Below are 24373 nucleotides of genomic sequence, written 5' to 3' on the forward strand. Positions count from 1 at the left end.
GGATCTACAGCTCTCTGAAAAACCATGTGGTGGTGACATAACCATACATCCTTATTTTCCCTGAAGAGGATCTGTTTACACAAATATAATGCCACAACTAGAAACAGTACCGCTCTTCCCCAAAATTCCTAGTTTACAAGATTAATTATAACTTATAATTATCTACTTATTTGATGGACATTCATTATTTTTTTTTTTTTTACAACTGAGCAGTTCTGCCACCCTCTTCTGATAAAAGCCCTGTCTTTTTTTGTTTTTCATTTTTCTTTTTCTTTCTTTTTTTTTTTTTGAGGAACCATCTCCCTACACACCCTCAGTCCAAAGAAGTAGAGTGATATTTCTTCTCCCTCCTAGTGCCAGGGATGAGGATGTGACCAACAATATTTCAATCAGGAATTCATTCCCCTGGCTGCAATGTTTTTATGGGCATGTGACCTAAGCCAAACCCATGACAACAAAGCCAAGACTTTTGTCAATAATATTAGGATAGTAAAGTTGCTAAGATATAAATCTGTTGATCCAATGTAATATGACATTTCACAGGTACTGTCTTGACCCAATTTTGAAGACATGGCTAAAAACTCCCAATTCCCTTTGGTAGACAGTTTGTTAAGACCCCACCCCAACTACTTCCCTTATAAGGCAGTAACATTTCTGGCTTGTAATCCACAGAAGCCTAATTTCCAGAGGCCTCCAGTTATCTAACAACCAAGAATAGCCCTTTTTCCTAGAGCTGGTAGAATTATTCAAAATACCCAATGTCCTGGAAGTCCTCAAAATCCAGCTAACCCTTCCCTATTTGCCATACATAAGCTGATATTATCCTGTCCTTACATACTTGACATATGTAAGTCCCAGCTTGCTGTTATCCTGTCCCCAGGTGTGCTTCCCTGCATGCCCCATCTCTCAGTTGGCTCTATAGGAAATAGGAGTTTTGCTTCGTGCATCCCAGTTTCACATATCTGAGTGTTATTATGGCATGTTTCTCCATCTAAAGAACCTATACTCATACGTGGCATCATGAAATTATGAAATTCCTCTCCATGTTTAAAACCCGGAAATCCCAGATGTGAGTCAATAAGACAAAACTTTTTCCTAATCCAGTTTGTGTTGTATTTTTGTGTCTTGCAACCAGAATCATCTGACTGTTATATTCATTCTTCATCCTGAATTTATATGAACATTTTCTTAAAGACTCTAGAGCAAACTGGCATGATGTATACCCCATGAGCCTTGTATTTATCAAAGGCTGCATTATATTGCCAGCATTTCCATAGCTTACCTTGAAGATAAAACCGTATGTAGCACTTGCTCACAATATATAGAGTGGTATGTAATGTAAGGCTCATAGGTATTCATTGAGTATGTGTTTAGTTTGCATTTGACAATCAAACAATCTAGTATTATGAAGAAAAAGACTAAACTGGGAATCTAGAGACACTGCTACAATTGTCTTTCTCTTAACCAGCTTAGTAATTTTGGGTGTTTCATTTATAATCACACTGATTGTCAGCTTCCTCCCATGAAAATGGAAGGGTTTGACCTAGAAATCACCCTTAAATTTCTTCCAGCTCTAATATTCTAAAATTGTTTGATTCAACCCAGTGTATAATTTCATGGCAAATATTGCCCTTTACCATCTGATTGCTTATCAACATCCTGTAATGAGGGCAAAGCCCAGGAGATATTTTATTTGGCAGTGCTCTATAAAGATAGCCTAAATAGCTAATATTTATGCATCAGTTGCCATTTGTAGAAGTTCCATTTGTGAAAGTTTAAATTGCCTGAGGTAGGAGAATACACTGGCTCAATGAGAACAATCCAAATAAGAAGAGTCTGGTTATTTACTCACAGCAAAATGTGGTAGAAATTTAGTAGGTAAAATTGACATGCAAAATAGCCATGGGAATTATTTCTATTTTCCTAGAATCCTAAAGATTGCTGGAGGCAGAATAAAGGAGGAAAGTATATAAACTTAACTTAAAAGAACTTCCTGAAACTCTAAAAAAGTTTCAGAAATGCACCAGCAGCACTTGATTTTAGATGAAGTTTATAAGCCATGCAATCTTTTAAATTTCATTTTGGCCAAGAGAAGTGGGTGTCTTGGTTCATGACCAAGCTTCTAAGGTCATTGTTCTATAATAACTGGACAGACTTGTCTCCTCCAGACCATATGTGTTCCCTTTTTCTCTCATGGAATTTCTCAGTGCAAAAGTAACAATTTCAAACACTACAACTCAAGAATATGTATAGGTCTTATGATCCCTTCCGTGCAATTCCAAAAAAATTTTTTAAACCTCTGAAAGTTGAAATATTCTCCTAAGTTGTTAGGTGGCAAAATTCATTTTGTGGTAAAACCAGTTCTGAATTAATGTGAGGTTGTTTGGTCTGTTTTATCCAGCTTTGCACGAATACTTAGGTTTTGCTGCTAAACAAAAAATGTCGGTTGATGATAGAACTGTTGCTCACTGAAGGTATTGTCTAAATGCATGTAAATTTGTGCCACATTTCCTTTCTAAAGGCTAAATTAAGGATAAGCAAACTATAGTCTGCTGACCAAAATGAGTCTTCTGCCTGTTTTTGTAAATAAGGTTTCATTGCAACACAACACAACCACCTATTTATATATGTACTGTCTGTGGCTGCTTTTGTGCTACAAAGGCAGAGTTGAATAATTGTGCCAGAAACCATATGGCCCTCAAAACTGAGAATATATACTATCTGGCCCTTTACAGCTTTAGAGCTTCTGGAAGTTCTGTTGCTGATCTCTGGTCTAATACATTCTAAACTCTAAAAACATTTGTCTCTGATTATTTCAGGTAGAGGAATGTGGAATTGTATTTCTCTAACGCCATGTCAGCAAGAATTGCGCATGTTTAGCAAAAAACAAAAAAGAAAGGAAGAAAGAAATGGTTCTTGATTTTGAGGTAACCTTGGACTATGAGTGGCTGGCCTTAATACAGTCTCTTTTTACCACAGGCCATTGATCAACATCTGACCCCAAAAGGCAGATGAGAGAAGAATTCAGAGATGATTGTCATGACTGTGAGATTACACTGGACACTAATTGTTCTTAACCTACACAGCACAGTTTCTTTCTTTGGTTCAGAATAATCCTTTTTAGAAATAGAAAGGCATCACTCAATCTATTTTCTGGCCATAAAACCATCAATCAGTCTATAAATGTGATACAAATGCTAGTAAACAGGAATGATTAAGGAAGTCAAGTATTGGCTAGACTTCAGGCCACAGAATAATTTTGGGAGGTTGTTGCCCTGTTAAACTGTGGTGTGCCCAGCAGACATGGGAGACAATGGGTGTTACCAAAAGAGAGATGCCATGCATCTCTGCTCTTTACCTTTTACAAAAGAACTTTCCAGTGTCTCTTTGCACTGAGAACTAGCAACATTTGCTTAAATAAAAAGGCAGGTGGATGTGCATGTATAGCTCTGTAGAGCCCTTTGAAAGATGCCCAAGAAGGATTCTAGTTGGAACTCACCAACTACACTTCGAAGTTAGAGAGTGCCTAGATGGCCTAACACATAACATTGCATGACAGAAGGAAAACATGGGGAGTTATTCTTGTCTAGCTCTCTCAACCTGATATATCTATGTGACACCAATTTGGATGCTGAAGAATTACGTTCGTTAATGCATAACAGTTTATAAAAATCCTCATGTCAATTACAAATAATATCTGTTTCTCTCCCCTTTTGCACTAATTGAAATGATTTTCTCACTTTGGTAGTAGGAAAAAGAAGCTACTACTAATTGGTCTTAGTGATCACTGTAAATACAGGGTAATAGAATGACCAGTGTTGGAATATTACCTCATATTGTGGCCAACTTCTCGCTGTGTGTCTTAATTGTGCTGCTTTAGTATGAAAGGAAATCACTGCTGCAAGTGCATTACCCTTAATGGGCTTTATTCTTCCTGTACTTAACAGCAACATTGCTTTGACATTAAAGAATTCTGTAACAGAAATTAAGATCCATTTTCAGATGGCATGTTCATCATCAGAACAAATGTGCTCAGCACTAATTGCCCTTTTGTTTTTAATTGACCAGTTAACTGCATTAGGTAAATTAAAAATCCCAAACCCATTTTCTTCAGGTAGCCCCAGTGTTTTATTTCAGTATGATAAAAATCCATGGCCAGATATAAGGGAGGATGCTTAATAATTTTACAGCATATTTCCACCCTCAGCATTCATGGAGTTATTTACTATCAAACTAATCAATAATAAATTTAAAAATGAAATATTTATGATCTGAAAATATGATTTAGACTAGGAAATCCCAACTGCCATTAAGTCAGGCAAAGTAGCAAGATAAATCGTGCCATCACAGTCTTTGTTTTCAGAATATAATGCTATCACTTATGATAATTGTTATGCCAGCTCTCAAAATAGGCAGTCATAATAGATGATAGATTAGTAGAGAGATATAACACAGCGTGTTTAATGCAATCACAGAAGAAGCATCACTTCTTTTCTTAGAGGAGGCATGATTACATGTTAAGTTGTTAACAGCATGAAATAAATGCAAATATGTTTGTTATGAAAATAGTTTGAATCATTTCTACATTTTTTTTTTATCAGAGCAGCCAAGCTGGAGAAGTTAACTTAGTCATCAATACAGTCTGTCTCATATGCCTTTTGCTTGAGGCAGTGGAGTCTTGCTGAAGGAGACCAGCATGAAGAAATTAGTTTTTTAACTGATAAGAAATCGTACTTTCAATGAATTTCAGAATTGAAAAAAACGACAACCTTGCTTGACTTACGATGGGATTATGTCCCAATAAACCCATCATAACTTAAAATATCTGAAGTCAAAAATGCATTTAATGCACCTAATCAACTGAACAGCATAGCTTAACCTTGCCTGCCTTAAATAAGCTCACAACATTCACATTAGCTTACAACTGGGCAGAATTGTCTAACACAAAACCTCTTTTGTAGTGATGTGTTGAATATCTCTTGCATCATGCGGAATACTGTACTGAAAGTGAAAAACAGAATGGTTGTATCAGTTGTTTACGTACGTGATCGGGTGGCTTACTGGGAGCTGTATCTGCCCAGCATCATGAGAGAGGACCATACAGCATATTGCTAGCCTGGGAGAAGTTCAAAATTCAAAGTAAAATTGAAAAATTGGAAATTGGAAGTTGAACCATCATAAGTAGCAACCAATCAATATATAGATAATATTGCTTTCATAAGTGAGGAAACTGAGGCCTCTTGGAGCTAAATAATTATCCCTATTCAGTTTGTGACCTCGAGTGGGGCCTGAAGGCAGATCCCTGATAGAGAGTTCTCCTTACTAGATGTCTCTCTCGATCTGTGACACTGGACATGTCACCTAAGTATAGCTTCAGCCTCTGTGAGCCTAGTTTCCCAAGTAGAAAATGCAGGTAATTGTATCTCATAAAAATGCTCTCAGCATTTCTTTTAATCAGAATAAGAGAATCAGGGTGAGTGATAATATAATTTGGAAGATTTGTAATATTGACTCTCATCTCTGAAAATGGTGACAAGAAATATTTGTTCTTCAGGCAAATTTAGTTTATTAAACTTACTACAGAAAGGGAGAGTATTAACTTGAGACAGTCTTAGTACTATCTCACAAGGGGAAGTTATGGATAATATTTATAGGTTTTTTATGGCCTGAGCTGAGTGATTTTAACGTTATTCTTGCCAGATGAGGAGCTGACTAGAAATGGGCAGAGTTTATGGTATAATAGCTTTAGATTGATGGGCATCACACCATGAGGTAAGACTCTTGATATAGGTCTTGATGTTGGTCTTGAAATGAAAGTTTTATCCTGTAGAAGCAAATACTTCTTAAAGCAGATAGCTAAATTATTTTGCTTTCAGTATTGTTTAACACGAGGATAGGAAATTATGCCAATTTCACTTTTCAATATTGAGTCGAATAATAAGATGTGTGAACTACTAACCAACCACTAAAGCAGAAGTTGGGAAACTTTTTTTGTAAAGGACCAGATAGGAAATACTTTCACTTTTGCAGATCATTTGGCCTCTGTTGCCACTACCATACAGGACTGTTGTAGCACAAAAGCAGCTATGGACAAGGCAATAGCAAATGCAAGTGGCTGTGTTCTAACAAAACTTTATTTACAAAAAAAAAAAAATCAAGGATAACATTTTATCCAGTGCCACAGTTTGCCAGCCTCTGGCTAAAGAATGGCGTGGAGAATAGTTTTTAGTGGGCAGTTCTCAGCCCAAGCCTACTTTGTATTTGATTAACCTCTGGAATAATAGACAGTGGGAGGGATAGTGAGTATATCAGATAGCAAAATTCAAAAATACCTAGATTAAAAAGAATAGAGTGTATTTATTTGCTCTATTCTTTTTAATCTAGATATTTATGAATTTTGCTATAGATACATGTATGTCTATGACACATATGTGTGTGTGTATGATCTATATATCATATTTGCATTTATTTCATGCTGTTAACAACTTAACATATATATATATATATCATACACACATAAGTTTAATAGTAAGGAACAAATTATTTTTCTTTTCATTCTTTTTGCTTCTTCATATATTCCAAATTTTAAAAAAGAACTAAACAAAACAAGAATATTTATAGCAAGAACTTACTGAAACAACCATGTGTGTGAAGCATTGTTTTATTTTGTTTGCAGGAAGTCTAAATAAACTTATTTGAGATCAGTATTAGAGCATCAGAGGAAAAAGTTTTACTTTTTTTAATATGCTTAAGAAAAAGCAGTCAAACTGGGAATTTTTTTCCTACTTTGTTAAACTTTACAAATTAAAGAAAAAGAAAGCAAAACAGATTGGTATAGTTCAAAACAGTTTCTAAATCTAGTAAGATGGTATTTAATAAGAATATATATTAAGTGTTAGGTTTGAAATGTTGATCTACTTATTCAGAATAGAAATAGGATATGGAAAAGTGACTACATAATTTCAAGTTAAAAAAAACAAACACAATATGGGGTGATTCTAGGCTAACATTTGATATTTACTTATTTTTGGTATGGTCGCCAAAATCACATGTAACCAAGGTTGCATTAATAAAAGCATAGTGGTCAAAACAAGGAAGGTGCTATTTCTACCTAACCTGCACTTGTGTAACCACATAGCAGGATTGTATTCTCTTCTGAACATCATGGTTTAAGAGAAATTTTGACAAATTGAAAGCCTCTTCTGGGGAGCAGGGTGAAGATGATAAAGTGGCTGGGAGTTTATGAGAGTCAGTGGAAAGGAGTAAGTGTGTTTAGCCTGGGGAAGAAAGGATTTAGCAGACAGAGGAAAGCCATCTTCAGATATTTGAAGGGCTGTCTTGTGGAAGAAGGATTAGACTTATTATTTGTGTCTCAGGAGAGCAGAACTGTGACCAAAGGGTAGACATTTGGGGGCAGCAAATTTCAGCTTACTATCAGCCCAGAGCATCTTAACAAGTAGAATTGTTTAGCCAGTGGTTAAGTGCACTAGCTTTGAAACTTACACAGCCTAGGGTTTTTTTTTTTTAATCCTGTATATACATATTTTTATTGAACTATAGTCAGTTTACAATTATTGTGTCTATTTCTGGTATACAGTATAATGCTTCAGTCATACATGAACATACACATACTTCTTTTCATATTCTTTTCACCATAAGTTACTACAAGATATTGAATATAGTTCCCTATGCTGTACAGCATGAACTTGTTTTTTATCTATTTTATATATATCTGCAAATCTTGAACCCCCAATTTATCATTTCCCACCCCCTTTCTCCCCTGATAACCCTGTTTGTTTTCTATGTCTGTGAGTCTGTTTCTATTTTGTAAATAAGTTTGTTTGTCTTTTTTTTTTTTTTAATTCCATGTGTAAGTGATATCATATGGTATTTTTCTTTCTCTTTCTGGCTTACTTCACGTAGAATGACAATCTCCAGATCAATCCATGTTGCTGCAAATGGCATTATTTTATTCTTTTTTATGGTTGAGTAGTATTCCATTGTATACATATATCACAACTTCTATATCCAGTCATCTGTTGATGGACAACTAGGTTGTTTCCATGTCTTGGCTATTGTGTATAGTACAGCCTAGGTTTGTATTTCAAAATCTACAGACACATGTAATAGCTTTGTGACTTTAGAGGAAGTAAAATACCTTCTCTGACCCTCAGTTTTATAATAATTACAATGGAAAAAGTGGTATCTACTGCATGGGATTTATAACGGAATCCAACGAGACTGATCCTACAAAGAAGAAAAGTGGTTTCTCCATGAGATACCAAGTTCTTTATGACTAGGCGTATATAAGGGGTAGCTGGATGACAACTTCTCTGAGGTATTAGAGAGGACATTTCTACATTAAATGGAAGGTATAACTACATGCCCTCATAGGCCCTTCTAAACCTGTAGCTCTTTATTTCTATATAAGAGCAGGAAACTGAAGATCCTCTGATGCAGGTATCGTTAGGTGGGAGTCCAAAAATGGGATTTCCCTAGCAGAACATTTGAAAGTTGGGAAACCCAAATAAAAATGAATGTTCTGGTTTCTCTTTAAATATCTGAAGATTTGGCATCACTGGGTTCACATTTCTACACAGTAACAAGACCATAAACCTGGTTCTGGGAAATTTAGTTCAAATTTCTGAGCAAACATATTTCTTCCCATCAGAGTTGCAAAGGGAAGATTTCTCCTTCATTGTGAGTAACCTGAACTGTTAACGAAGCTGTATGGCATTGTGCATGTTTTCCCACAGTGTGCTTTCTGGACTTTAAAAAAGTAGCATACAGTCAAATACTCTGCAAAATGCAAGATTAAATAAGGCGAACAAGTTCTTTCTTGCAGGATTTCTCAGTGTCTCTACTTTTTAACTTACATTATAGAATCTGAGGAGAAGAGCATAGTAATTCTGTTTCCTAGACTTCCATGAGCCTGGACTCCCTTTGCTACAGTGCTTGTCCTAGAGTGAACAAATGCTCTGTAGAAAATACTTTGGGAAAATCTAATTGAGGGGAAAGAGCCCTGGACCACAAATGCAGTGGTGTATCTAAGTCACAGCTCTGCCAGTAGCTAGTGATGTAATCTGAGTAGAGTCTTGCAACCTGTGTTCTTAGGTTGCTCACAGCAAATATTGGGACAATAATATCTGTCCTACTGTCTGATCCATATTTTTATAAACTAAATAAAGGATTTAAAAGCACTTTCTAAATTGAAAAAAGCCCTATAAATACATAAGAGATTAAATTACTAATGTGTCTCTCTCCTGCATAACTCATCAGGAAAAGTGGCTAGATTTTAATCATTTTCATGCCAATCAGTGCTTTTCAGACCACACATAGTGGCATATCTTTTTTTTTTTTTAATGCATAGATCTGTGAGTTTTCTGTCCTACCTGGAAAGAATTATTAAAAGATGATCTATATTTTCATATTACCATGAGTACATTAAATCTGTGTGATTGTAAACTGTCTGCTGACCTACCTGGAAAGAATTTATTAAAAGATGATCTATATATTCATATTACCATGAGTATATTAAATCTGTGTGATTGTAAACTCTCCGCTGAGAAAGAACACTATTCCCAAGCTATCTATTAAGGAAGGAAAGAGTAGAAAAATAGTGAGCACTCATAGCAGGATGTACACTTATTCCATTCTGTTCCCTCTGGCTAAGGTTCACGGTCCCCGGCCCCTGGACAATTGGACCTTTTGCCTTCTCTTCCATCAACCTGTCCCCTGATAATGTGCTCCCGTTGGCAGTCCTGACCTCACCAAAATAAGAGTTATCTTGGGAGGAAAATGCAGTTGTCTGTCAACCCTGTTGCTGTAAAACTCTGGGGAACTCCTCTGATTTTGAGAGGATACAGTTTCTAAAATAATGCAAATAAAAAGGAGATACAGAAAATATAACTCATTTGGGAACAGGGAATGGCACTGCGCCTCGGTCTCTTCAGTGTGCCATTCCCTGGCTTTTTGAAGCTGCAGAAATGTGAATTAGGCTTTCCATTCAGAGTGTGTTACTCTCGCTAAATGTTTGGTCCCTGAGAGAGGAGAGATGCTGTGGCCTGGGGGACGGGGACAGACCTCATTCCCTAGCCCTTTGCACATTCTGTATACCTTTAGAGTAGACATTTGCAGGCCAAAAATAAATTCACCTGCTGACCTGATGGTATACTTCCCCAAGAGCAGGCTATTAAGATATTATCTCACATCTCCCCCAGTTGATGTCTGCTTCCTGCCTTCTGACTAAAAAGACTTAACTGCCTTCTAATATCTGGATTTCATGTTTATATAAATAGTACCCCACTTTTGTAAATTGATCTATAGTGTGCAAGGTGCTTTTTCAAATAAAATCTCATTTAGATTTTTTAAATTACCAAGAAAAGCAGAAAGTGAGGCTCCAAGAGACTAACTAGATTTCCTGGAGCCACAGAGGGTTAAGTGTGCATACTCTTCTAAAAGCATTGTTTTAAAATTTGTACCTTCTAAATTTGGGTGACTTTTGGCAAAACTGTGATCCTAATTTATATCCAGATCTGATAGAATCAAGAGAATTGTGAGCTGTTAACAGTGGGGAAGAAAAAAGGGAGGATGTGAAAACCACACTTACAGGGAGGAGCAGTGCCTTCTGCAGTGTCCCTAAGGACAGACTGGCCCAGTGAAAACAATACTGGACCAGGAATCCAGAGGGCTCTGAGACAGTCCACCCCAACCCGTAATCAGTTACCAAATTTCAGTAAATCCTGCAACATTTCTGGTCTCAGAATTCTGTATTTGAGATGGGATTACAAGTAATTCAATAGAGACAATTGGGAGACAGGCTTCCAAATAATACAACACTACTTTAAGTATTGGGCCAAAGGCACATAGATAGTATGTGGCCGGGCTGGGCCTTGTACCTAGATCTTTTGATTTCAAGGCTTTCCACATTATATACAGAAAGCACAGGATTGTTGTCATTGATTTGGACATGTATACTTGGAATTACTGTGAGAAAAAAAAAATTAGTTGGCTTCCAAAACGGTAGGCAGATTGAATTTAAAGGTAGTTTTAGGAAAATGTCCAAGGAAGGAGGGGCTATAGTGAGATTAAGGGCAGAAAGGTGTTCTTAAAACCACCTTTGTTCCAGTTTCAAAGGCTGCCTACTAGACCAAGCAGACCTGTGGAAGGAAAAAGAACACCCCCAAATAGTGACGTTTCCACTACAGTGGTTTACTTTCCCTGCATGACATTAAACAGAAGGCCATGTTTCTGGAGTGTAGCTCCCAACCCAACCCAGCAGTCCATTTTGCATATAGGTAGATGCCCACCACTGTCCTGAACTCCCAGGTTCCCAGGCATTGGGTCTGTAAGTTCACATGTCTGAAGGGAAATGGAAACTGAAAGAGTCATTGACTCAGTGGCTCTGGGAGCTTCTCAGGAGGAGACAGTGGGAGCTGAAAGTCTGTGCTCTGTAACTGGGCTGCCTCTTTTCTATCCAGACTCGGCTCCCAGTAGGTAAGGAACTCAGCACAGGTTCCCTAAGTCTTCTCTGCCTTAATTTCCTCATCAGCAAAATGGGAATGATAGTAGTGCTACTTCTCCAGGTTGAGGTAAGGGTAAGTTAATTCATATAAACTGCTAGGACAGTGTCTCATATGAGGTCGGAGCTCACAAATACTATTATTATTGCCATCGCTATCATCGTCATCATTAGGTACAAAACAAATGTAAAAGATCAGGTTATTTTCAAAGATGCTTCTGTCTTTGATTATGCTGGACCATCTTTCTTGAATTCTCTAATTTTAGTATTCTGCCAAGATTCAATGACATTTATTCCATGAAGATTTCTGTTACGTCTTCATTTAGAAGTACTTTCACTTTCCTTTTAACTTCTAATAAATTTATCTTTAATGAAGGAATTAATAAAATATCTAAGGTATGTCCTCTTTTCCATGACATATTTCACATGGCCTGTTTTTCAGGATTTTGTGTGTGTGTGTCCTTGTACATAGGAGGGATTGTTACATTAATTCACTGAGTGAATGGGTGATTAGTTGCTACTTAGGAGTGACTTAAATGTATTTCAGGAGTGTTACAGAAAAAGCCATCCAGAAGCAATAATAATTTTCAGAGTTACTGTTCTCTTTGTTACTTTATAGAATGCAGTGCAGTCTCCTTTAAAGGTGATACAGGAAACCTTTTAATTAAGGTGCATGAAGAGAAGCAAGTAGGCTTACCCTGGACTAACTCCCTTCAAGTGAATATTATCCAGTCTAAAATGAAAAAATAAGTGAGAAAATAATTCTTTTTGCACTAAAGTGACTCTAGGCAAGGATGATATCATGCTCCCTCCTCTTAACATCTTTTCCAACCTACATGTCTCGTATGTCATCAATGGGACAGCTGATCTTTAGGCTTCCAGAAGAGGTGTTCATCCAGAAAAGGACAATGGCTTTGGATTCTGCATCTGAATCTCCAGTGGCTGAACCTTGGCCTCCCAAGTATAAAGTGGTATCTGGGTACAACACATTGTTGGCTTATTGATTGCAAACAGATTTTAAAATATGCGTTTGAAAATGTATTGATCATGTTGCAAGATGTTATTCAGTGGTTTTAGAGGAAAAGAAATATAAGCAGAGCGGCATATTTTAGAATCTGCTCATCAATTCCCAGAACATACTAGTCTTTTTCAGGGGACGTACATGTATAAATAAACTAAATGCATATAGAAAAGCACATACATCTTTTCTTTCCAAATCGCTTTCCTTCACTCTACCTGACATAAACTCCCCGATGTTCCCCAGACAGAGTGATATTTTTGGCACAATATTGTTCCTGATTTCTATATTGCCTCCTGGGGACCTGCCTTTCAAACATCTAATGTGAGTTTTCTCATGAATGCCAATGATACAAGGCTACATTTTTCCTTCGAAATTTTCATCCCCCAGGCACTCCAAGTACTCAGTGACTACTTCCAAGATATCCATAACTAGATGAATAGCAATTACTTGTAATAGAGGGTGGATAAGGCAAAGGGCATTTTTATTGGTTCTGGGAAGATTTAACTACATTGATACAGCATTTCCTGAAAATCCCCATCACCCCAGAGCATGATGAATGGCCACGTCCATCTCAGCTCTGTCTCAGGAGGATCTGGGGTGCAGAGTGCCCTGAGGTCTTCTTTGCCACATAGAGAAGTTAGTCCCCGTTCATTCTTACGTGTTAACTTCACTTGAATTATGTGTGCAGGCAACACTTAATTCACTCTCAATTTAAATCAAAATAAAGGTTTAATTTGCTTCTCTGTCTTCTGGGGCTAATCTCCCTTCACTGAACACTCATACACCCATTAATTCAAGAAGAACAACCCCCTAAGCAGCCTTTGATTAGGCTCTCACGGGCTAATTGTTCCTTTGGAAGTTTGCTCGCAGCTCCCTTTAGTATCAAGAACCTCCCTTTGTGTACCCCATATCCCAGGGCAGAATTGGGTATGAGACATGACCATCAGAGTTTATGTGACTAGTGGCAGATAATTCACACTCTCCCTGCTTCTGAGCTTAAGTGCTAAATTTCTAGGATGCATACTATAGTGCTCATCTGCCCTGCAGACCTACCATTTGTAGGTAGAATACCATGAAATGAACTCTTGCTAAGTGTCAGGAACTTTTATCACATAGGAGATATCAGAATAGGCTTTAGCAGGAGTTAGCTTTATGGAACATCTCCAGGGTCTGCCTCTATTGTTATTGGTCAATCTCTCTGTTGGGGAAAAGTGTTCTCAGTTCTGTTACTATTCTTTATACTCTATAATTTCAACTTTATTATTTACATTCAAACAATCTATGGAGACAACTTAAAATAGTAAGTTCCATCTTAATTCAGAAAGGATTCAGTACCCCCAACTCTAAGCTGAGCTCCATTTGTAACAGCTCTTATAAACCAGCTTAGAAAAGGATGAAATGATTTGTATGTTGACACAGAGAGACAAAGTCTCACCTGTGTATGTGTGTATTTTTTCATAAAAGCGAACTAATTTGTTTATCAAACAGTATTTTCATGTTCTGAGTTCCCCAAAAAGTAAACTGTGGGTCAAGGATTTTAATGCCAAAGTTTGATTGGGAAGTGATCCCAAGAAATGTAGGATGGGAAGTGGCTTAACTCAGATAGAGAATGGAACCAATAAAGATTTCTGATCAGGCCAGTTATCAGTGTGGTCTTCTGGACCTCGGTCTCTCTGGGGAGCACTGGGCTCAGAACAATGCTCAGTTATCCAGTTGAGGGGCAGAGAAGATGAGTACTTATTTACCAATTTCTCATCCATTATTAATGGTTATTTCTGGGAGCACTAGCTCTCAGGCACATTTAGTTTGTCCTACAAGGAGAAAAGCATGTTTCCCAGGCCAGGAAACAGTCAAGCAATACTAAGGTTTTCACAATACTACCTAGTCATCAAAGTTGTGGGTGTGAATCCGAGTGGTGGGAACAGGAGTGGGAGACTCACTGAGAGCAGGGACAGCATCTGCTACCAGTTTTAAACCTCTGCCATCTATTACACAATGGGCTAGACACTAACCTTGAAATGGAATCAGTGCCTTTTATAAAGACTGGACTTCAGCAAAGATTTTTATTACTAGAACACCAAGATTATTACTACTAATCAATCTTGTTTTGCAATTGGCTTTTTCATTAAGTAAAGAGAAGACAGAGAAGACAGGACATTTAATGGATAAATCACACTGAAAATTAAGGTTTGGACTTTGAAACCAATTTTTAAACTCCATATTAAGGAAACATCCTTTTTTTTTGTTCAAATGGATTCAATATTTATTAAAAGTAATGATAAAAAATTAATGAAAGAAAACAAAAGGTATTTTATACTAATGAACATTGGCTGATGCAAATACTTTTCAAAAGCATGAGCTTGGACTTTAAATCAATAACTATTGATAATTACATAGAAACTCATATCTAAAACCAATTCTTGTGTATTTAAATTTAAGTTTTAGTACATAGGCCTCTAGCAGTTGTCACTTAGAAAGTGTTGTATGTCCCAGCATTGATGCTGCAAACTTGCTGGAATTAACAAAAGCGTCTTATGTTTATATAGCATGTTGAGTATTAAAATGCATCTCATGTTTATATTTTTACTTAACCTTCATAAATATATGTGAAAAAAATACTACTCACATTTTACAAAAACTGGAAAGTGACAGTGCAAAAAGTCAGGTAATTTGCTATCGGTCACAAAACTAGGAAAAACTGAAGCCAAAAATCAGTCCAAACCTTTTCCCAGCTTCTGTCTACATGCATAAAGACAATGCAATTCCATCTACTATTTCATTTGGAACTTTTGGTCAGACCAGCAGGACCAAATATCTTGAGTTGCCTGGGAGTGGAAGGTTTCCTGGGATGAAATACTTTGAGTTCTATTATCAGAACCATCCCAGGCAAACAGGAGAAGTTGGGCCCTCTACCTAGCACTTAAAATATGCTACTTAAAATTTTAGAAACATATGCTGCGGTCTTTGGTGCTCATACTGCTCTGTAGATCTCTAAAATTACAATTCTATAGTAACACACTACAGCTCTCTTAATATTGATAATATTCTGTGACTTTCCATTTTAAACTAATCAACTTTTCCTAAGTGGTTCCCAAGAATAGCATTAGCTGCATTAGTATTCTAATATCCTTCCTGAATTATGTTTTACTCATTTTTCACTTATATTCATTTACATAAATACTAAAAGGAAAACCATACAAATAAAATAAGGCATATACCTAACTGTTCCAATATTGAAATGAAGATTAGATGAATTAAAAAATGAAAAAACTGCCTATCCAAAATACCTTTATGGAACTTAACAATACTTGGAAGGCTTAAATTGTTAAAAGTCCAATACCTTTCATTTTGTAATTTGAATATATTTTGGTTGCTGAAGGGAAAGTCAGAAGTTCTAACGTTGTCATTTATTTGATCAAAAACTTTAGAAACAAACAGCTACTGCAAACTTGTTGCTCTGTAGAAATTTGTGCATCTGTAGGAGTTTGTTGATTTTCAGAAGCAACACAAATTAGGTGGATAGTTAGTGACTTTATTTCCCTGAAATAAGCATAACTAAATTTGTCACTTCTAAATTCAGTGATTCCATCCCTGGAGGCTTCTCCAGGACAATCACTCATACATCTGCTTACACACCTGAGTTTTGGTTGGTACTGTCTCTAATTTTCTGTGAGATTTTAAGAATGTACTGCTTGTTTGAATGTCACATCTTTATCTGCCAAACTGTGGAGCACGAAGGCAGTTGGGCTAGCTGATCTCCAAATTATCCAGAGAATGAATTGTAGAAGTTGGCCTGGTGACAAGAAGAAACATTACAGATGATCCTGAATTAATGTAGACACACATGAATGGAAGTGGTGCCCATTCTGTATCTTGTCCTCACATGTCATCGTGGTCACTTTGGGATGTCATCATGTGGGAATTAATGCAACAAAGTAATCATTATGTAACAAAATGTCAAAAACATTTATGGTGTATAACATTGAAAGTTGTAGTCTGAAAAATTATATTCAGAGATGAAAGTTAGCAATTTTAAGAGGATAAGATAATTGATTCAGATAGGGCTGTGTTTCTAAAATTCAACCAACAAATAGGTTATAAACCAACTCAAGGTAGACATCTAGAAGTAGCTAAAGAGAAGCCAGTTATGTAAATCTGGTTGGTACAAACTTAATTTAGAATGTTTCTTATAGACAGCCATTCCCTACTACAAAAGTTGAACACCTAGGTCATGTAGTGGGTACTCACTCAATTTCAAAAAATATCCTTTGCTTTCTATCTCTCATACTCATAGTTTTTTTTTTTTATTTTTAACAATCTATGTTTTCTCTCTTTTCTCTCTCTGTATGTATATATACCTACACGAAATTGAATGGCTACATCAAATATTGATGTTTTATATTCTGAGAATATCACTTCAACCATTTCTTTAGCCTAAAAAATTCTGGAAAAATAGAACTTAAAAAATAGAATAGAAATTAGAAATAAAAATAAAATAGAATAAAAAATTATATGTTAGATTGTCTTTTCCTGGTGGATAAAAATTCAGAGAATCGAAGTAACAGATTAAAAATTGAAAACTCAATCAATTACTTTTGTATGTAAGACATCAAACTAGTTCACCGACTTCACAGATTTCTTCTGCTTGAGTCAGCTAAATTATTGGTTTGTATTATTTAGCCATAGCCCTAATTAAATCTCATAACTATAGGAGAATCAAATACTGTCATTCAGAGAGGTCTATGTGTTTACATATATATCTGATGATATGTATCAGTACAGATAAATTTGACTTATAAAGTTCAGAACTTGAAGAATTTATGTATTTGAAAATGGATTTGGCTTACAAAACAAAGTATCAATCTTATGAATTTTCTTTCTGTGTTCATTATATAATAACATTGATGATACATAATAGAAACACTTTTGTAAAGTTACAATATTGAGAGGAATTAAATTCCCTTTTTTGTGGTTGTTGTGTAATCATTACAGAATTGTGCCAGGATATGTCCTTTAAGCAACAGTAGTATACCACTTAGTAGAGGGAAATAGGCATTTTTAACTTTTCCATTTTAATTGCAAATAAACAAATAAATACTTTTACAAAGGTATATGCATATATATAGTATATATAAAATATATGAGAAACATAGAATATTATATAATTTATATTATTTATACATATGTATATATGTTTGTATATATGTATGCTATAGGATTGTTAAGGCACCAGTGATAGATGATGACCGATAAGATAATTAGGAGGTAAGTGCATTCAGGACCAGTCAGGAAGGTGCTAACTCTGCAGATACTTTTCCTTCTGTCTTTCCTCTGGTCATGTAGGAAGTTCCTAGCTGGTGATGGGAAGAAAAGGCATGTGAAAGAGACACAGGAAGAAGCTCTAAACTTAAAGATTATGCAATCTTTGTGATTGTGAAAGCCTTTCTCATGTCTTCTGTCTCTACCGAGGGCATTGTTTCAGTCCATAGAATGTGATGTCTGCAACCAAAAAAACTTATTTAACAAATATGGATTGATAACCTCCTAAGTGCCCTTCATGCCAGTGATAAAAAATTGATCAAGGCAAACATGGTTTGTGTTCCCTCGAGCTTTTATTCTAAAGGTGATGGTGCCAGAGACAATAGAAAATAGAGCCACAAGAAATAAATGTTGTGACAAGTATGAAGAAAGAAATGAATGGAATAATAAGACAGTGACCTGAGGTATAATGAGATGGGGGAGTTATTGCTGCTACTTTAGATAAACTGATTGGGGAAGGTCAAAAGTAGTGAAAATCCTTCCAGCTAAATGAACTCTCACCTTATTACATGATAAGCCAAAAGTGGAGAATGAGACTAAGGATCAGATTTATCTTAACAAGCATCTATAATTAGCATGCATTCATATGCATGTGCTTTTTTTTGTTTTGTTTTGTTTTTTAAATATCAAGTACTGATTTAACTCTACAAGTCTCCATACTGGAGATGAGGAAATGGAAGCTCAGAAAGCCAGCAAGCAAAATAAGCTAATGAAATCTGAAACTTTTCCAAACAATTTTCAATTTAAATATTTAGGCAGGCATACAAGGAAGATGGCAATATACTGAGGGACATAATATTGGTTTGGAAGACTATTAGGCTCTAGAGAATCCTGTGATTCCAGAGGTTATGGAGTGTACCTAATGGTAAATGGAGATATTAGAATTTGAAAAATGCTATGAAATACAAAAGCAAACAAACTGAAAACTACAATCCCCAAAAGGCAGAACACATCTAGCTCACCATAGAAACATGGTGTTGGATTTGTTTCAAATCTTTTCTCTTAAGATGATACTACCTCAGTGTATTGGGGCTTGTCAAACAACCATTAAGATATAGTATCGGTTCCTTGATTAGATTAAGTGAAAAAGTAGGATTTGATTTACAGAAATTCATATCATAGCCAATTCATACTTGAAACACTTCTAGTCCATAAAGCAACACTGAAACTTGAGGCATCTTGCTGACACTATGACTTATTTTTTAATATTTGTAAAGGACAGTAAGTAAGAATGAGTTCTTATATCATTTTACAAGCTGGATGGCTGATTGGTAGTCATTTTTATTCTGACCCATTTTGAACTTGCACAATACACACATTGCCTCTGGCATTTGACTGTGTGTAGATTACATTTTGTTTCTTTCTCCAGAAATTGGACTCTGCCTGGGAAAACCAGAAATTCCTAGAAAATCATGCTTCAAGCCTATTAATTTAAAACGTGGAAATAAACTGCTTTCTTTTGTCTCAAATTCCACTTTCAAATCTTGCTTGTGTATCTCAAAATTTATTTAAGAACGAATCCTAAAGATCGGTGCTCTAAAACTCTGGATTTGAGCCTCAGTCTTTGTGCAGATATTGAATAAATAATTTGTTAATGTAAAATAATCACATATATTAACAGTCAATTATGGGTAAGGCAGAATAGTAAAGATTTAGGCAATTAAATTAAAAATGTTTTCATTGATTATTATTTTTTCCCAGAGATATCTAAGGTGTATACACACAAAACACTAACTTACATTTCTTGACTGCTACATTTCCTGAATGTTACAGATAAAGAAATAGAAACGTAGGCTGATTCATTCAGTTATTCTTGTGCTCATTCTATAACTTAAAACAAGAAAACAAAAAAACACAGGAAGCTATCGAATAAATGGCAATGACCCAAGTCTTGAAGATACAGTATTAAGAAATAGGATTGTGTATAATTCTCCAAGATCTTATAGAAATTAACACATGTGATAAACTCTGATAAATGTCATGATATAAGCAGTGCTTGGTATTGGGGGAAGATATTACAGAAGTACCTCTCTTAGTCTAAGGAGAATCAGAAAACCTTCCTGGAGGAAGTAGCTGAGAACTAAAGAATGAGTAGAAGTAAAACATGTCCATGTGTTGGGGAGTAAGGAAGGGGAAAGGATGTTCTGATCAGAGGGAAGTAAATGTGTGGAAGGTGAAAGCAAAAGATAACTTGGCTGATAAACTAAATGAGGTTCAGTATGACTTGAGCATGGAAAGAAGTTATGAGAGGGTAGGGTGATTTGAGGAGGCTGAGGGGAAAGGGACTAAATGATAAGTTACAGAGATAATGTTAAAGGAATCTTAGCAGATTTGATGAAACTTAGATTTTCTCAATCGGGGCAATATTGACACCTTGGAATGACTAATCCTTTGTTGTTGGGGGGGTGGGGTAGGAGGAGAGATGTCCTGTCCATTGTAGAATATTTAGCAGTATCTTGGCCTCTACACACCAGATGCCAGTACCACCCTCCTCCAGTGTGATAATCAATAATGTGTTGATATTGTCAAATGTCTATTTAGGGGGCAAAATCATTGCTGGTCCAGCAGCACATTAAACATATTATATATCACTACCAACTGAGAATTATCTCTGAGATGCAAGGATGGTTTGACATAAGAAAAATCAAGCAATGGAATATACCACATTAATAGAATGAAGGTGGGGGGAGGAAAGAAAAAAAATGATTATCTTAAATGGTGCACAAAAAAAGGATTTGATAAAATTCAGCATCCTTTTATGATAAAAATACTCAGAAAATTAAAAATAGAAAGAAGTGTCCTCAAAATGATAAAGAGCATTTAAGAAAAATCACAGCTAACATTATACTCAATAGTGAAAGACTGAAAGCTTTCCCCTGGCTTCAGAAATAAGACATGGTTGTCCTTCTTTATCATTGCTATTTAATATTGTACTGAAAGTTCTAATGAAAGAAATTAGGCAAGAAAATGAAATAAAATAAATACAAATTGAGAAAAAAATACTCTATATGTAGATGGCATGATATATATATATATAGAGAGAGAGCATATATATATATATATATATATATATATATATATATATAATTTATACTTATTTTATATATATATATATAATCCCAAAGAATCTTTGAGGAAGCTACTAGAGCTAATAAATGAATTCAGCAAAGGTTTAGGGTACAAGATCAAAATACAAAAATCAGTTGTGTTTCTATATACCAGAAAGGAATCATCTGAAAAGCATATTAAGAAAACTATTCCATTTACGATAGCATTCAAAAGAAAACTCTTAAAAATATTATGTTGAGCTAAACATCAAGCATATAAGAGTACAATACTGTATGAGTCTACCAACACAAAGCTCTAAAGTCAGAAAAAAACCTAATCTGTGGTGATCAAAATCAGATCAGTGGTTGTGGTAAGAGATGTGATAGGGATGACTCAAAAAAAGCAAAAAGAGCTTTTATCAGTGATAGAAATGTTCTACATCTTGATTGAGGGGTGGGCAGTTACACAAACACAGACATTTTTCAAACTCATTGAACTTAAAATTTGTGTATTTTCATTATATTTAAATTATATCTCAAGAAAGTTGACTAAAAATGTGTTCTGGAGGGAAGTAAGATGGAATGAAAGGAAATGTACAAATAAAAAAATAGGTAGGAGAATAAGGAGAAAAATATGTGTATTTAGTATGAAGTTTGTGTGTTTTTGCACATTTGCAGTTATTTTTTAGACTTTTGTTATTTTGCTACTAGCTTAACATTTTTTCAGTACACTCTGTTCTACTGACAGTGTCTTTCAAAGTTCCTTAGAACCCAGTAATAAGACAACTCAGTTTAACCATTTTTCAGAACTTTTGATAAATAATGTAAAATACCTGAATATGTATAAATACCTCTTGTTATCATGGAGTTTTCAAGTTTTGTTCTAAGAGTTGAACTGGACCAAAGGAGCATTTTCCTTGGACTCTTCAACTTTTAATTATACACAATCACACAAACACACAAGAGTTTTTCTAATGTTACTTTCTCTTTCTCAGATGTGCCTAGACATTAATGTTCTAAGGACTAAAATCAGACCATCAACAAACCAATAAAATGACTTAAAAAGCACTGAGATAATCACTTTACTAATAGTTCAGCTTAAGAACTCATATTACAGTTATTTGGAAAAGGGAATCTGAAAATGCCTGTGACACACTTACCAACAGGTCCCTCCTTCACTTCTGCCACATTGACTGCTTTTCAAAATTCTTCTGAAAATGGGTGGAAAGATTTGAGATGGATCAGTGAATTTGACCCTTTATATATGAGCATATAAAAAGCTAGCCACTCACCATTTCCACCTTATGAATTTATGGATCACAGATTACATTTGTAAATAAAAGGAAAAGGAGAGTGGGAAATGGTATTTTTTATAGAGGAACTGGAAAGCAGCCATTTTATTAACACAGAGGTCATCAATCTGGCAGGAAACATTAACAACACAAATGCTGAACTTAACTCTCAGATGTCTCTTGGAGTTGCCAAAATCATTTCCATTAAATTATGAATTAGAGTGACATGAATGTATGAAAGACCAAGTGACCAGTACTTGAATTGAGGAAAACAACATGAATTGAATTGGTTTAGGGAATAAATAAATATTCATTCTTTTAGCATTTGTTACCCATATTTACCACCTATCCACCAACCATAACCTCAAGAAGAGAGAATAATAAATGATAATTTATTTTAAAAAATGATGGGCATTATTAAGGGTGCAGAGACCTTTGGATCAGTGAATTGTAAAACTCTGGGCAAGTCACTTACCCAGAAGGTCTTACTTTCTACATTTACGAAAGCAGGACTTTAAAGTCCCTGCTCTCTTGGTTTTGGAGTCAGTGTTCACTCTGACGTCCAATTTTTGACCAAATCTTCTCACTTTTCTTCACTGAAACCTGTATCAAATAAATATTTTAGTATCTCAAGAATATTCTTCTCAGTAAATTTTACACGTGGGATATTTTTGTGATAATAAGTTTTCCTTTGTTTTCCACACCACTTTTTTTTTTTGTCTATGTTTTAGAAATTCCCTAGGATCTTGTATTTCACAGATTAATTCTCTACCTTCCTTATCTTATTGCTACTACCATCAACTTATCTTTATTTCTGCTTTCCTTCCTGAATAATTCTCTCAACTTTATCTGACAACTCTGTGTTTAATGTAATTATGCTCTGTTGTCATTTTTGTTCTTTTCATTTTAGCTATTATAATGTAAACTTCCAAAAACTATTTCTAATTCCTGTAGTGTTTGCTTCTTTTATTTTTTCAACTTCCTTTTCCTCAACTTCCTTTTCATGGATGAAAAAGGTTTTATGATTTATGTTGAAAAAGTTAGTGATTTCTTTGAAATTTTCTTATTTGTTTCCATATAATGCCATTTTAATAGTTATTATTTAGGTAGAGATCTTATCCTCTTGTACTGAGGGCTTCCTCAAATGACTGGTAACCCTAGCTATTTATTCACTCATACATTTGTATCCATGTGATGTATTGGCTCGTGGTCTTCATTCTTAGGTTATTGAGGCTAATAGCTTTTTTTTTTAATTAAAGTGCATAGCTTAATGAGTTTTTATAAAGGTTTTTACCCATAGAAATAACACAGTGATGAAACTACAGACTGTTTTGGTCACCAAAGATTCCTTTGCCCCATCCTAGGCAACTGCCTTCACACTGTAGGTCTTAAGCAACCTTTGACCTGCCCTCTGTCATTATAGATTAGGTTTGTCTTTTCTAGAGTTTCAAATAAGTGTAACATTATATGCTTTTTTGAGCCTGTTTTTTTTTTTTCACTCTACATGGTGATTTTGAGATTTAGTGATGTTGCATGTATTTGTAGGTTGATCCTTCTTACTGCTGAGTATTATACCATTGTATGTAGATAAGGTACCATTTATTTATCCATTTATTTGCTCATAGACTTTTGGGTTGTATCTAGTTTGGAGATATTATGAATAAAGCTGCTAGGAACATTTGTGTGCAAGTCTTTGGACATGTACCTTCATTTCTCTTGGGTGAATACCTAGAAGTGGAATGACTGGATCATATGGGAGGTATATGTGTAACTGTTAAAGAAACTGCTAAACTGTTTTTCATAGTGTTAGGACCATTTCACATTCCTACCAGCACAGCTTAAGGGTTCTGGTTGCTTCACATCCTTGTCAATATGTGGTATGGTCAGTCTTTCTAATTTTAGCTATTTTATAGATATAAAATGAGAGCTTATTATAGTTATTTTGCATTTCCCTGATGAATGATGAGCATCTTTTCATGTCCTTATTGGCTACTCAAATTTCTTACTTTGTGAAATGCCAGTTGGAATCTTTTTGTGCTTTTTCATAAGTTGTCTGCTAATAAAGATGGAAGATTTCTTCACATTAAAATTTTTGTTGTTGTTGAAGCATAATCAGTTTACAATGTTGCATCAATTTCTGATGTACAGCATAATGTTTCAGTCATACATATAC

General features: G+C 35.3%; 1 protein-coding gene across 3 annotated transcripts in view; it reads right to left on the reverse strand.

The window, feature by feature from the left end:
* CNTN6 (contactin 6) overlaps positions 1-24373 on the reverse strand; it is a 256106-nt gene that overhangs the window by 207015 nt on the left and 24718 nt on the right. Inside the window, exon 2 of one of the 3 annotated variants that reach the window (XM_074344451.1) lies at positions 22069-22119. The exons of the other annotated variants lie outside the window; for them this stretch is intronic. The gene's annotated coding sequence lies outside the window, so the exon portion shown is untranslated. The remainder of the gene's footprint in view (positions 1-22068; positions 22120-24373) is intronic. 3 annotated transcript variants of the gene reach the window in all.

The sequence above is a fragment of the Camelus bactrianus genome, chromosome 17 (assembly GCF_048773025.1).
Source record: "Camelus bactrianus isolate YW-2024 breed Bactrian camel chromosome 17, ASM4877302v1, whole genome shotgun sequence".
NCBI lineage: Eukaryota > Metazoa > Chordata > Mammalia > Artiodactyla > Camelidae > Camelus > Camelus bactrianus.